Below are 14144 nucleotides of genomic sequence, written 5' to 3'. Positions count from 1 at the left end.
CAAAATTCTTAACTGAATAATAACCCTCTTAAAACAAAGTACTGAAATCACAGCACAAGGAGGACTGGTTCTCATACACAAATAATAAAGACTGAGTCTACCATACATTTTTCTTATTGTTGGAACCACTATTCCTGGAGTTTAAGAGGTATTTATTACTTTAGCGGTCATAAACATGCATCACAGTATGTTTCAACCTTTTTGGTTTTGGTGTTTTGGTTTTTTTTTTTTTTTTTGTCTTTTTCTATTATCTGAGGACTTTGTCCTCTTTCCAAGCTTATTTGGTCACCAGCTATGTAGAAAACAAAATAAAGACATTTCAGCCATCTCAGGGCCATCTGATTGTCTGGAATAGGTTTATGTCCAGCTGTGTTCGGAAGATCCATAGGTGGTAGCTGTGTTTTCTTATCTGTGGAGTGGCTTTGTTGGAATAAAATCAGATTTAGGGTAAGTCTCTAACATCTCTAGTTTACAGCCTCCCCATCTATAGGCTGTGAGTAATATTACTTGGGCTCAGGTTGTGTGGCGAGGGGAAGAGTCAATTTAAATAATACATGTAGGGCTTCCCTGGTGGCGCAGTGGTTGAGACTCCGCTTGCCGATGCAGGGGACACGGGTTCGTGCCCAGTCCGGGAAGATCCCCCATGTCGCGGAGCGGCTGGGCCCGTGAGCCATGGCCGCTGAGCCTGCGCGTCTGGAGCCTGTGCTCCGCAGCGGGAGAGGCCCCAATGGTGAGAGGCCCGCGTACCAAAAAATAAAATAATAATAATAATAATACATGTAGAATGGTTTCGGTGAATGCCGAAGGGCTGTATGAATATTTATTATTATAATAATTATAATCATTCTGTTTCTAATCTTTATAATTTTCATATATCATTAACTATGGGAGTACTCATTAGACTGTTCAAAAATGGTATTTCTAAGGCCTTATGTTAACTTTTAACTTAAAGAATTATAATTAGGATAGATACAGAGCGGAATTCTAGCTGTCAGGTATTATAGGGAAGTGTGGCATCAATTTATTCCAACAGACTGGCTGGCACTGGTCCCTTGGAAAAATATATGCCTCAATTCATCAGTTCTTCTGTTTGGATTTCTGTTGTATAAACTTTGGTGTTTGAGGCCACTCTGAATTGTAAAAGTTCTTGAAAGAAATGTTTTGGGTTATTTTTTCACATTGTCCATCTGTGCCTTATTCTTTGGGTCATTAATGACCTATGCCATCATTTTTATTTTAAATTGCATTTGTACCGATACTTAAGTTTCATACATTACTTTTTTTAATAACATCTTTATTGGAGTATAATTGCTTTACAATGGTGTGTTAGTTTCTGCTTTATAACAAAGTGAATCAGTTGTACATATACATATGTTCCCATATCTCTTCCCTCTTGCATCTCCCTCCCTCCCACCCTCCCTATCCCACCCCTCTAGGTGGTCACAGAGCACCGAGCTGATCTCCCTGTGCTATGCAGCTGCTTCCCACTAGCTATCTATTTTACATTTGGTAGTGTATATATGTCCATGCCACTCCCTCACTTCGTCCCAGCTTACCCTTCCCCCTCCCCATATCCTCAAGTCCATTCTATACGTCTGCATCTTTATTCCTGTCCTGCCCTTAGGTTCTTCAGAAACATTTTTTTTTTTTTTTTAGATTCCATATATATGTGTTAGCATACGGTATTTATTTTTCTCTTTCTGACTTACTTCACTCTGTATGACAGACTCTAGGTCCATCCACCTCACTACAAATAACTCAATTTCGTTTATTTTTATGGCTGAGTAATATCCCATTGTATATATGTGCCACATCTTCTTTATCCATTCATCTGTCGATGGACACTTAAGTCGCTTCCATATCCTGGCTATTGTAAATAGGGCTGCAATGAACATTGTGGTACATGACTCTTTTTGAATTACGGTTTTCTCAGGGTATATGCCCAGCAGTGGTATTGCTGGGTCATATGGTAATTCTATTTTTAGTTTTTAAGGAACCTCCATACTCTTCTCCATAGTGTATCAATTTACATTCCCACCACCAGTGCAACAGGGTTCCCTTTTCTCCACACCCTCTGCAGCCTTTATTGTTTGTAGATTTTTTGATGATGGCCATTCTGACCGGTGGGAGGTGATACCTCATCGTAGTTTTGATTTGCATTTCTCTAATTAGTGATGTTGAGCATCCTTTCATGTGTTAATACATGACTTTTTGAAAGCCAGAGATTTTGTCTCATACCTTATTACTTTTTGTATTCTTACAGAATTCCCCTTCAGAATTAATCACTGTCTTATTTGTAAGTAGGTTGTGGTAAGTTGTTCAGAATGCATCAGACCCTTTCCTGAGGAGTAGTTTCTTACAGATAATATTTTGTGGTTCTCCCTGGACATTTTAGAATTTGTCATTTATTTTCCATATACGGGATATGTGCTGCATGATCATATACACTTTGTGAATAAAAATGATTTTTTACTACTGAGGTTACCCAGTTTTTCCACAGGAGAATAATAAATAGTCACATGATTTCATAGCCACTGTAGGTTGTATTCCATGGTACAGTGATTCTGAGGCATCATTTGCAACCAAATGTCCTAAGTTTTCAAGCTAAGTGTGTGTGTGTGTGTGTGTGTGTGTGTGTGTGTGTTTTCTTTTTTTTTTTTTCCAAGAAGCAGACATGCTTTTAACATCAGCGGTAAAGATATTTGTTTACGAAATATGTCTATCAAAAATAACAAAATGATTAAAATTAATAAAGGTTTTTTTTCTTTTAAGGTTAGAAGCCCAAAGCATTTTCTTAACAGTGACACGTAAGATGCCACTTATATTTTCTAGGGGAAATGACAATGAACCATTAGAATTGTTTTTTATTTGATAGAAAAGAGATCTCTACTAAGAGCACTAATCCTAAATTTTTGTTGACAAGTGCTGCTGTCAAAAATTATATTTGGAATCAAAAATTCATAAGTTCTGACTAGGGGCTTGTATTGATGAGGTGACTTGAATTTCTCTTTTTGCTATGCAAGTTTTCAGATAATGAAGGAAGGTTTAGAAATCATTCAAGAATTTCCCAAATGGGACTCTCAGAGGGTCTGAATGATACTGAGTCTCTGCAAACTTCTTTATCATTTTGACACAGTTCCCTATTTATTTTGTGTTCTGCGCTACATGACTCAGTAGTTTCATATCTATATTTGTGTTTGTATTTTATATTGTATTTTGATTATTATGCACATATATAGTGTTTGTTAATGTGTCTATTTAAAAATACTCATATTCCTTAGGCTTTGGAAATTAAGGAAACTGAAAATGGGACTTTTTCCTCTCCACGTCAGTTTTTTTCCTATACAGATCTTTAGTAACTGGAAGCCATTCTGTATTCTGGTAATCTGATAACCCATTTTGAAATGCTTTTGTTGAGCTCATCGTAATTCCATGTGATTCTAATGAAAGGCATGTGAAGGTAAAGATTGAAAGAATGAACCATAGTTGGTCCCTGTTAGAGACCCTGCTGCCGCTTTTGGGCCATCTTTAACCTGGCACCCACTTGTGTTTTTACTAAAACGGAGTTTTCCAAAATTTAAATGATGTCACATTTGAAAGCGATGCCAAGCAACAGTGTGGCAGTTTCTAAATTTTGTGAAGCTAAAATCCCTGGTTACAAGAAAGCATACATGTCACAGATGAGTAGTTAGTAATGACTTCAGTTTAACAGGAAAAGAGCAATTCCCATATGCTGATTCTAGTCTCAAACAAAGAATGTTATAGAAAGATTGCACAGTATTTAACAAGCTGTGAGTTAATGTGACAGTGTCAGTGGATCTAGTTCCAGAAGGATAATCACGTTACCATATTTCTTCAAAAATATTTAAGTTCTACAGCAAAATTGCTGCAAATGAATCCAGACTGTTCCCCACTGCACCCCATCCCCCAATTTAGGCAGTAATGCTGAGTTTAGTTAAACAGATTGCTCGGGACTGCCTTATCCTAAGTACCTGGATACGTAACTCTCATTGTCAGACTCTGAAGCTCAGAGGCTTGCCTCCCATGTAAGGGAGACTGAGTATAGATGAGAGCGTTACCCTTTGAACCTTAAATATCCAAGACTTGGTTTTCAGTACATCAGTTTATCTCTTCCTGAGAGCTACAACCCACTTGGAAATAGACTTTATTCCTCCACATTGATGGACATCTTAGAAGTCAGGACAGTGAAGTAAGGTTGTATTGCTTTCAAACCCTTTGGAACACGTACTGCGGACAGTCTTTGATTTGATTTGTTATCAACAGTTCATTTCCAAGGCCTTTTCCAGAGACTTGGTCTCTTGTATTTTCATATTGGCACTGTGATTTCTGTAGAGCTATGAGCTCTAACAAATGGGTGGGTTTAATTTTGAGTTGTAGGCTTGACTGTGTCCCTTTAGAGCTTAGAACTCACTCATTATTTTGCTGTTGCAAAGATTCTTAAAGGCAGGGATAGAGAGGAGCTGGGGAATGGGGTAGAGGGTCTTATTTCCTTCAGTGATTTAGAAAAAAGTGCATATTTTCTGTCAAGGGAAAGGTAACCTTTTTCAAAATCAGAGAACATTGTTTTATCATCTTAGTCATGAAACTGTTTCTCTTTTCCCAATTACCATGTATCATTGGATATTAGGAGGGGGAGGTACGTAAAATTAACAATCTATCATGAAGAATTTTAACAAAATGCCTTTTATAAAGGATGTTTATTTCTTTGAAAACAATTATAAACTTGATAATTAAATGAGATGCAAATATGATTATATTTAAATAATGTTTTCCAATCTTCTTATTGCTTAAGACATTCCCTGGTAATAGACTGTAATTAAGGCGTTCTGACTCTATAAATATACATTCTGCTACTACTGGGTATTAACTGCTTTAAGAAGTTAAGGGCTTCTAATTTGTTAAAAGAGACAATGCTTACACTGATTACCTCATGAAGTGACATAGGCGACAGACATTCTGCTGACACTCTTTGATTTACCCTTTACTTCTAGTACACAAACTGTTTAAGAGAGATGCTGACTTAAAGCAAAAAATTCAGTGACTTTTGAAAAAAGCGAAAACAAGAGAAATATAGTCAAATTTGCTTTTTTTTCTTTTTCTACCCCAAAATGTGTGGTTGACTGCTTTTTAAAAAAATCATATAATGACTGTGAATTTACCTGTTCAAGAAGTACATCTTGCCTCCCAATAGATACTGGCATCTTGATGTCAGTTTTCATTCAGAGTATGTATAGCGCCTACCCTGTGTGCTGTCCACGCTAGGAGCCTGGAGTCTAGCAGGGAAGAGTAGAATGAAGACCAACAGTTATACCACATTGCCTTTTACAGTCTCTTGTCTTATGCATTTAATTTGTATCTGCTTCTCTTTTCATTTCCTTTAAAAACTAACTTTGTAGAATAGACACGTTACACATGTTTTACAGGAATAAAGACAATACAGGTAAACTCAAAGAGGATAAAACCTGGCTAGAACTACTCTTGATTGTGGTTTATATGCTTCTGTAATCCTTTGAGTGTGTGTGTGTAACTGTGTGTGTTTAAGCGTGTGCAGTTCTCTATTTATCCTATTCAACCTCGAAAAAGAAGCAGTTTTGCCAGGGGTTGTTTTTGGAAGTACAAGGAGATCTCTGCCCACAACTTTTTGCAAGCTCTATTACTTCAAGCCTGTAACCTGAAATTTTCTGGCTAAAAATGCAGTGTGGCTTGTGCCTAAGGGTACCTTCCTGGCCTTAATACAGATTGTCAGGTCACCTTGTTTCATGCCCTGTGCTCGCTCTTCAGGTTTTCTGCTACAGTCTTAGAGGAATTGTTTTGAGTGGGCACAAAGAAGGCTGATCTCTGCCTAAAAGTGACCTGATTTTGGAGTGTTCCTACTTTAAAAACAAATTCCATCTGGATGTAGAAGAATGGGACACTTGAGTGGTGACCAGGAAGTAGTGCTGTGAAACAAAATTTTAGATGAATCTTTAGTACTTAAATCTGAGGTCTGCCAACTCTTCCTCTGTGTAGATCTGGCTTGAAATCTTTATTTCAAGGTGTGTTGTGTTGGGGTCTTCCTGGCCATGATTTTAACTACTGAATTCCATGGATCAGAATGTACTAGTTGGATCGTTATGGAGTTTCTGACCACGTTCTGAGTGAGTTCCCAGTGGGACTCTGAAGATCTGGAGATCATTTTGGAAGGCTTGTTTTTAAGTTACTTTGGAAAACTTCATAAAAGGCCGCAAGTCTAAGAACTGAAGAGTTAGAATGGAGTCAGGAGAAACAGGGCTAAAATAAAACACTAAATATGGGCAGGCAGTTCAGAAACAAACGGGTGTCAAGTAGCTAGGTTAGTTAGCTGATTAACTATTTTTGTCTTTTCAGTAAGCTTCAGAAGCTTATTCACTAAATTTCAGTAACTTCAGTAAGTCCACTCAACAGATATTTACTAAGTAGCACCTACTCATTTATGGGTACTGTAGTTGGTCATGAGACTATCAATATGAACGACCAAAGGAAAACATCGTCCAGGCAAGGATTTAAAGTTGGAAGCAGGTACATAAAATATTAATAACTCCCAATTTGAACTATAGAAAGATATAGTGACACATAAATGCTTAAATAACCCATATCATTAATGTCTTGCAAAGGTATGTCAGTAACCGCATCCTCTTATCTGAACTGGTAAGAAATCTCTGATGTTTTTTTAAAAATTCACCCTTCTTTTATGATCAGAATTGAAGCATAGTTGATTGTCTTTGAAATACATAACATTCTTCATTTTTCACTTTTCTTCAACGAACACTTCACACAAGGTCTAGTTCAGTTTTCCTAATCTCTTCTACTTGGAAACTTCAAGTGGGTTCCTGTTTTCTACAAGTGCTCCAGCCTCATCAACTGGGATGCAAGATTCTGTCTTACTAACTTTGCAACCACATATTTTAGTAATTCAGACTCTTCCCTTGACATGTTTGTATTGGAGAGTAACCCTTTGTTTCTCTTACATCCTATTTTCTGCAGTGCTGTTTTCTCTTCCCCAGAGCTGTGCATTTCTTATTTCTTCCTCAGGATCATCTTCACTCTCATCTCCCTTAAATGTTTCCACTGCTCTTGACCACATTACATTCTTTTATTATGAGTGAAATAAATAGTGGAAATAATAATAATACTCATAAAAATAATAGCAGACATTTAGGACCTAAGTGTTTGCCTCCAAAGGAATTATTGTTTGCACTGCTGATTTTGGTGCATAACCCTATCTCATCCTGTATTGTTACTGAGATGCTTACTGTGAACTTTCTTTCTTTGATAGAGGGAGCTCGTTTCTTAGAAAGCAATAATTTTCTCTTAAAATTTCTTCTCTTTTTGGTAATCAGCAACATTGTTTAAAATATACTATGTGCTCAATAAATTTAGACTGTATGAGTGAATTAATTGATTAGAAATTTTAGTATGAAATGCCCATAAGCAGAATGTATATATGATATTCAACATTGCTGTGGTACTTTATTTTCCAGACTGATGAACCAGAATCGTTTTTTAAACCATTAATATTCTGCATTCATGGCAGAGTAAACAGGAACTTTATTGAGAATTAAATGTGAATTAAATGAGAATTAAATATCAAGCTTTTGGGAAGAGATCAGTTTTCAATAGATTATACATATGCACATAACCATTAGTATATTAACATATAAATGAACATAAATTCATTCAGAATATAATAGTCCTATTTCCAGGATTATACTTAATTGCTTATGATAAGAAACTATAGGAGTAGTGGCACTATCTTATCATATGGTAAAAAAATTGCATTGAAGTCAGAGACAGTATGTTTAATATTAAATTATTTTTATCTCAGTAATGCTTTTTCCATAACATAATTATAGAGAAGATTTATCCATATCCCAGTAGTAAACACTTTGAATGAAGAGTTTATCTAAAGTTTTGTGAACATGGATGATAAATGAATTGTGTACTCTTTTCAGAAAAATAGGAATTTCCCACAGGATTTATGCTTTAATCCTTTATTTCACAGAATTGAAAATTTTAACCAGACACCACTGAAATGGCTAACCCCTCAGAACCTCCTTCAGTTCCATTAAGAAGCCACATTCTCTCTTGAGGGAGAATGGCCTTTTCCACTTGCTCTTTCTCCTGCCTGACTCCCTTAGTTCTCTGCTCTCGGCTGGCCAGCTTCTGCTCTTTCAGTTTGCACTCATTTTTCCCCCCAGGACCCTCTCTTGTTATACCAGATCTGGATCAGGCACCTCTCTGTCCTGGTTTTCTTTTCTCTGGCTAGACTGGAAGCTCACGGAGGGCAGCCTCCCTGCTTGCCTCCTTCCCAGCTTCTTCTTAGCACCTAACTCGATGCCCGCAAAAACACAGGTTGAATGAACAAATGTGATGTTAATTTATTCTTCAGTATAAGTATCAGTAATCATAGCATATGGTCATTTTTGTCATAGTTGCACAAAAAAATAAGATTTAATGCTAAACGGGTACTGATGCCTGCAGAAACACGTGACTTGGGTTGCTGGGAAAAACATTCTAGTAGTCGCTTGTTTGGGTAATCATTTGCAATTTTTTCATGAGAGTGAGGTGAAGGATGCACAAGGGGATAAATTATGAGACATTATTCTAAGTATAAGTTACTGAACCAGACTAAAGCGGTTCTCTTTCAAGCAATATTCTGGGTCATCAAAAAATATTCTTGAGTAGTGCTATCTTGTAACTTGTTAGCACTGTCCAAAGTATTTCCTGTATTTTTTCCGCCATTCATACTCTGAACTGTGGTCCTTACCTGCTGGAGTCCACCTCCTCTTTTAGCTCATTTGGACCATATTGATGATACTTTGTGAAGGAGAATTCCATGTTTATTTTCATAAACCAGGGCAGGATATTTGGGGACCTACAGCCTGTTTTTTTTTCCCTCCAGAATATGGTATACACTTAGTAGGCTACAATTTTCTTAGAGATTTCTGTCGTGTCTCACTTGTAATGTAATTTGTTCTATTTTAACCTTAAAACAGGGCATTCTTAATACTATAATAAGGTTAAAAGGACTGTATGTCACTCTCATGATATGTTAACTTTTTCATGAAGTCATTTTGATAACAGCATTTTATTTTCTGAATAGAACCCTGATTTGTAGCCTAAATAACCAAGGCATCATTTGCAGGTATGAGATAATAATAATATTACCAGATCCCAGTATTGTTTGTTCAGGTGAACTCTGCAGTAACCTTGATTTTGAAATAACTAGGTAAAACTGTCATTGTGAAATGTCAGGTCACAAAAAGTTCAAAAGAATCATGGAAGCAGTTAATTTTAAATAATACAACATAGTGACACTGTTTTCTAGGCATTGTGTTGCTCCTTTCTCAAACAGCTTTTCCCATCCATACCTCAACTTGTTTCCTGGAGTCAACAGGTAAATATATAGAGCATTAATGCTTTGACGTACAGGAAGCGTACAAAGCGGGGCCAGCCAACCAGTTCTTGTTCTGCTTCAACCAAAGGTTCTTAAGCTCATTTAGATGACTATATTCTCGGACTTTATGGTTCTCTTTGAGAAACCCCCTGAAATAGTCTTAAATTATCATATCACACACAAACCTGGAGCTATTTCCGTAGGATAAAATGTGATTGTATTATATGTCTGCTTGTACCTACAAAACAAATACTAAACGTCCCAGGAAATACATTTAAGAAATGCTGCATTCGAGTTTCTCTGTTAACATTTGTATGCTGCTTGTTCATTCCTTTTTGGAAGCCACGTGATAATAGAAGCCAAAGTCTTAAGAAAATATTAACCAGGTGGAAAGTTTAAAACTGATAGAATTTTACCTATTAACTTATCTTTTTTGTACAAGGTGAGAAACACCTATCATTGTTCGATGTGTGAGATGGAATACCTTATTACGTAGACTGAGAGCAACTACCTTAGATCAAGGTAGAATCTGCTACACTTCATTTAAACAGGGCATTTATTCAGCCTTATAAAAATACTCAGGATTTCAATGTGTGGATTCTCTGAAAAAGCCACAGTGTTGTTTGATTGGCTGTTTTTCATTTATTCCAATCCAGTCTTCTCAGGTAAGCAGGTTACTTTAACCCCTTTTCAATTCCAGTTTTCCTGTTTGTTAAAATAGGGCGAATAGATTCCTCGCAGGTTTCAGTGAGGACTAAATGAGAAAATTATGTGAGCCAAGAAGCAAATGGCTGGTACATAATAGTTACTCAACAAATATTTGTTCTCTTCCACCTTTCCTTAGCCTGTCTCTGTGGTCTTATGCGTGTCGTGTGTCCTAATGATACACTTAACAACTACAGATATGTTTCTTTGCTTTGCACCTTTCTGACACCCCTCCACTACAACCAGAGTCCAAGCCCAAGATCGCTCTCCTGTTTCCTTCGATATTATCTTTTCCTTTCTTAGGGTGTCTGTTGCTTTTTGCTCCTGTTTTTACCTCTGACCTCTTTTTAAACCTTTCACCCGTTCAAATCTCTTTTGCCCAGAACTCTTTAGGTTCTTCTCCCTTCATTTCTCTTTTGTTCTTTCTTCTACTACTTTGTTGCCTACTTGGCACATCTGGGCTCTTTGTGCCCTGCAACTTGGCTTGAATGGTCAATGACGACATTCCACTCCATTGGTTGGCTTGATTTGCCCATAAAAAATATCAGCTGACAGGATTCCTCTCAATGTATTATGTACTCCGTGGTCCCTGCAGAGCAATTGCTATTTCACTGAAAAACCACACACACACTTTAACTTTTTATCTGAAAAATGCATAAATCATAAGTCTGTACTTCAGTGAGTTATTACAAAATAAATACACTTGTGTAACTATCTCTCATGTCACCAGAGACATCGCTAGTGCCCTCCAAGCCCAGTTGTTGTGCCCCCTCCTCTTCTGTTCCTTTCCTTCCCACAGGAGTTAATCACTCTCCTGACCGCTCACACTTCAGATTGGTTTTGCTTGTTTTGAGGCTTTGCGTGCGGTAAAGCACAGCATTCGTAATGCATTAAAAGTATGCATTCTTTTATGTCTGACTTCTCAGTCAACATCCCGTTTGTGAAATTCATCCATGTTGTAGTATGTAATTTATTTATTTTTATTGCAGCATAATATTCTATTGTATGACCACACATTCCATTGTATGTTGCAACTTTTAAACCTGTTCTGTTGATGAACACTTGAGTTGTTTCCAGTTTTGACAGTTCAAATAATGATGTTGTGAGCATTCTTGTGCATGTGTGTGTGTGTGTGTGTGTGTGTGCGCGCGTGCACGTGCGTGCAGTTGTGTGCATGCACACATTTTTAAATTGAACTTCTGGCTTTATGTCAGTCCAGATGCTTTAAGTTGCTAGGAGTCTGATCCAGACGTTTTAGACTTTTCTGTATTCTTTTATGTTCCAGTCTGTTCCTTTAAAAGACAGACATTTATTTATTTTTATATATTATGCTATTAGTACAGAATATTTTGAATTTTGGAATGTTAGAGGATACGTGGTGAAAAATTTGTAAATAAAATTTATATATATAAATGCATGTAGTTATAGTAAATATTAATATATATAGTAAATACATTAAATACCATGATATTCACATATAGAATAGAAATAATCATGCAGATATATGAACTTGTAAAATTCATTTTACTGACTATAGTAACATTATTATAGAATTATTACTATATAAAGTGTGCTTAATTTTTAATGAACCTTCCTTTATGTAATTCAGTTCACAAATATTTTCAGTATGTAAATTTATATAGACATATATAGGACCCGAATCAAACCAACATAGTTGTGTGAGTCACAGTTTCAAAAAACAAATTTAATAATTCTTATTTCTCACAACTTATGCATTTATTGCTCTATGACTGTGGATCCAGAACTATGATATTTGATTTTTGTTCAGCTTAAATAATGTCAAAATTAATACTTTGAGTCTCTGTATGTCTTGATTTGATTTGCTATTAATTACGTTAATGAGACAACTGTAGCAATATTCTAGTTTTTATTTTTGCGAGACTATCTAATGTCCAGAGATTCAGGCCTTCCTCGAAAAGATAAACACTAAGCAAAGATTTCTAAGTGTGCTAACATCCATCTATACAATAAGAACTTTTGTGAGTGTCTACTCTGGGTAGTAGGCTTGTCTCAGTGGGGAGGACCATGTTAGTAGCATTGAACTTTTAAAAAACTTGTATGTCCCTAGCCCCATTATGCTACTACGTTTCCCTCTAATAATCATTATCATAGTGTGTCACTGTTAAGGATGAAGTGTGTTGTAGCCTCTGAGAATCGTTGATAACATATAGATATTTAAATATATAAATTCATTTTTTATCAATTTTTATTAAGTAGTCACATACATGAATGGATATATATTACTACTTTGAATTGACATTAATAATATTAATGATGGTATTTTCTGGTCTGGAGGACTTCACAGTCTAGGGAGGTAGCCTAAAGCATAAACTCATAATTACATTGTGCGTTGCAAGCACTTAAAAAGGAGGTGTGCATACATCGCCACAGATGATAGTAGAAAAGACTCAACTTTTGCTCAGGGGAATTGTAAAGACTTTGTAGAAGTGAATCCATTTAGGGACTTGAATAATTTCATAACCTTAGTGATGTGCTAGGTGTTAGGAGGAAAATTCAAACATTAGGATAACCCAGTAGTCCATGAGAATATTGGGAAGATGGTATATTTGCTTGACACAAATATAGAGCCAAGCAAGTACATCAAGTACATTTGATGGTAATCTTTGTAAAATGGTGTCTGGTAGGTTTTATTCTCTTGTAAGTTTCTTAAAGTGCTATCACTTTTATATCTATGAATGCATTGCTTAACTGTAGTTCATAAAAACATTAGGGAGTTTGTGAGAAATGCAGTGGTAAACCAATCTTGGCCCTAGACTCCTTCAGACCTAACTCTTCCATGTGCTAGGTCTGTGACCTCGGCAAGTTGATCTAACTTTTCTAAATCTTAGTTGCTACATCTGTAAATTGTGGATAATAATATTATCTTACTTAAAGAGTTGTTGTTAAAAATGAAAATCAAATGAGATAATACATTCTTGGCATAGTCTGGCTCACGGTAACAATACCATAGGAAATTTTTGATATTCACTAAAAATTTAGGTTATGATATACATTTACATTCACGATTGTGAACCTATAAAAGTCTAGTTCTGAATTTTGACTTCTTTCAAAATTCAGTAAGATTTTGAAGGAATTATTTGTAAAACACCTGAATCTGGAATTATATAAATATATATTTTTTTCCTTTACTCTGTTGTGACAGGTGTCCACAACAAGATTGATGGAGAAAAGAAATTACTAATTGGGGTGCAGGTGGTGAAAGTCTTTTCTAAAGGTGTGTGTGGGTGTGTCTGTGTACGTGTGTTTCGATAGATTCTTAAGTTTGTATTGAACTTAAATGTGAAGATTGAGTAGATTAGCTATACAAAATATTTAATGAGTGAGCTAATTTCTGCCCTCACTGATTTCTAGAGCCCCACTTATATGCATCATACCGCCGTGCTTTCTTGCTTGGTGAATGGTAAAGGAGGTGCTGTGGCATCCACGAGTAACCTGAATATGTGGTCATCCTCTCAGACTTGGCCCTTACCGTGACCTCACCACTATGTCTGACTCTGCATTTAAAATTAACTTCAAATAAATTCCCTGTTTCACATTTACTTTGGCATCTACCCAGCCTATTTCTATTTTTAAATTTATTTTTGATCTTTTGTTTTCATCTTTGGGGGTAGGGGGAAAGCAATAGCAATAAAACAAAATCCAAGAGCCCAGCCGCCCTCTCTCTCTATATCGTTGCTCTTCTGCATCACCCAGAAACACGAACCAGACTCTGTTAAGCTATACTAGAAAGGATGCAGTCACATACTCAGTCCTAAGCCACATGTTTCCTGACTGTGGTCCAGACACTGGTGTTCTATTCTTTATTATGGGTACAGATGAATCTGGAGGCAGAGGCTGAGTTTGGGGGAATGGGATTTATTAATAACCAGAGAGGAGCGTGTGGGCTAGACGTATTCTCTCCAGTATCTCTTTTTTTTTTTTTTTGCGGTACGCGGGCCTCTCATTGCTGTGGCCTCTCCCG

The 14144-nt window shown here is 36.5% G+C and overlaps 1 protein-coding gene across 7 annotated transcripts in view; it reads left to right on the top strand.

Annotated features, from left to right (window-relative positions):
• Window positions 1-14144, top strand: part of TRPS1 (transcriptional repressor GATA binding 1) — a 370691-nt gene that overhangs the window by 140805 nt on the left and 215742 nt on the right. The window contains exon 1 of one of the 7 annotated variants that reach the window (XM_033419927.2): window positions 13376-13397. The exons of the other annotated variants lie outside the window; for them this stretch is intronic. The gene's annotated coding sequence lies outside the window, so the exon portion shown is untranslated. Of the gene's footprint in view, window positions 1-13375; window positions 13398-14144 lie in introns of those variants that run through there. 7 annotated transcript variants of the gene reach the window in all.

Source organism: Orcinus orca, chromosome 17 (assembly GCF_937001465.1).
Source record: "Orcinus orca chromosome 17, mOrcOrc1.1, whole genome shotgun sequence".
Lineage (NCBI taxonomy): Eukaryota > Metazoa > Chordata > Mammalia > Artiodactyla > Delphinidae > Orcinus > Orcinus orca.
The sequence above is the reverse complement of the archived record's forward strand: the minus strand, read 5'-3'. Positions and strand labels throughout refer to the sequence as shown.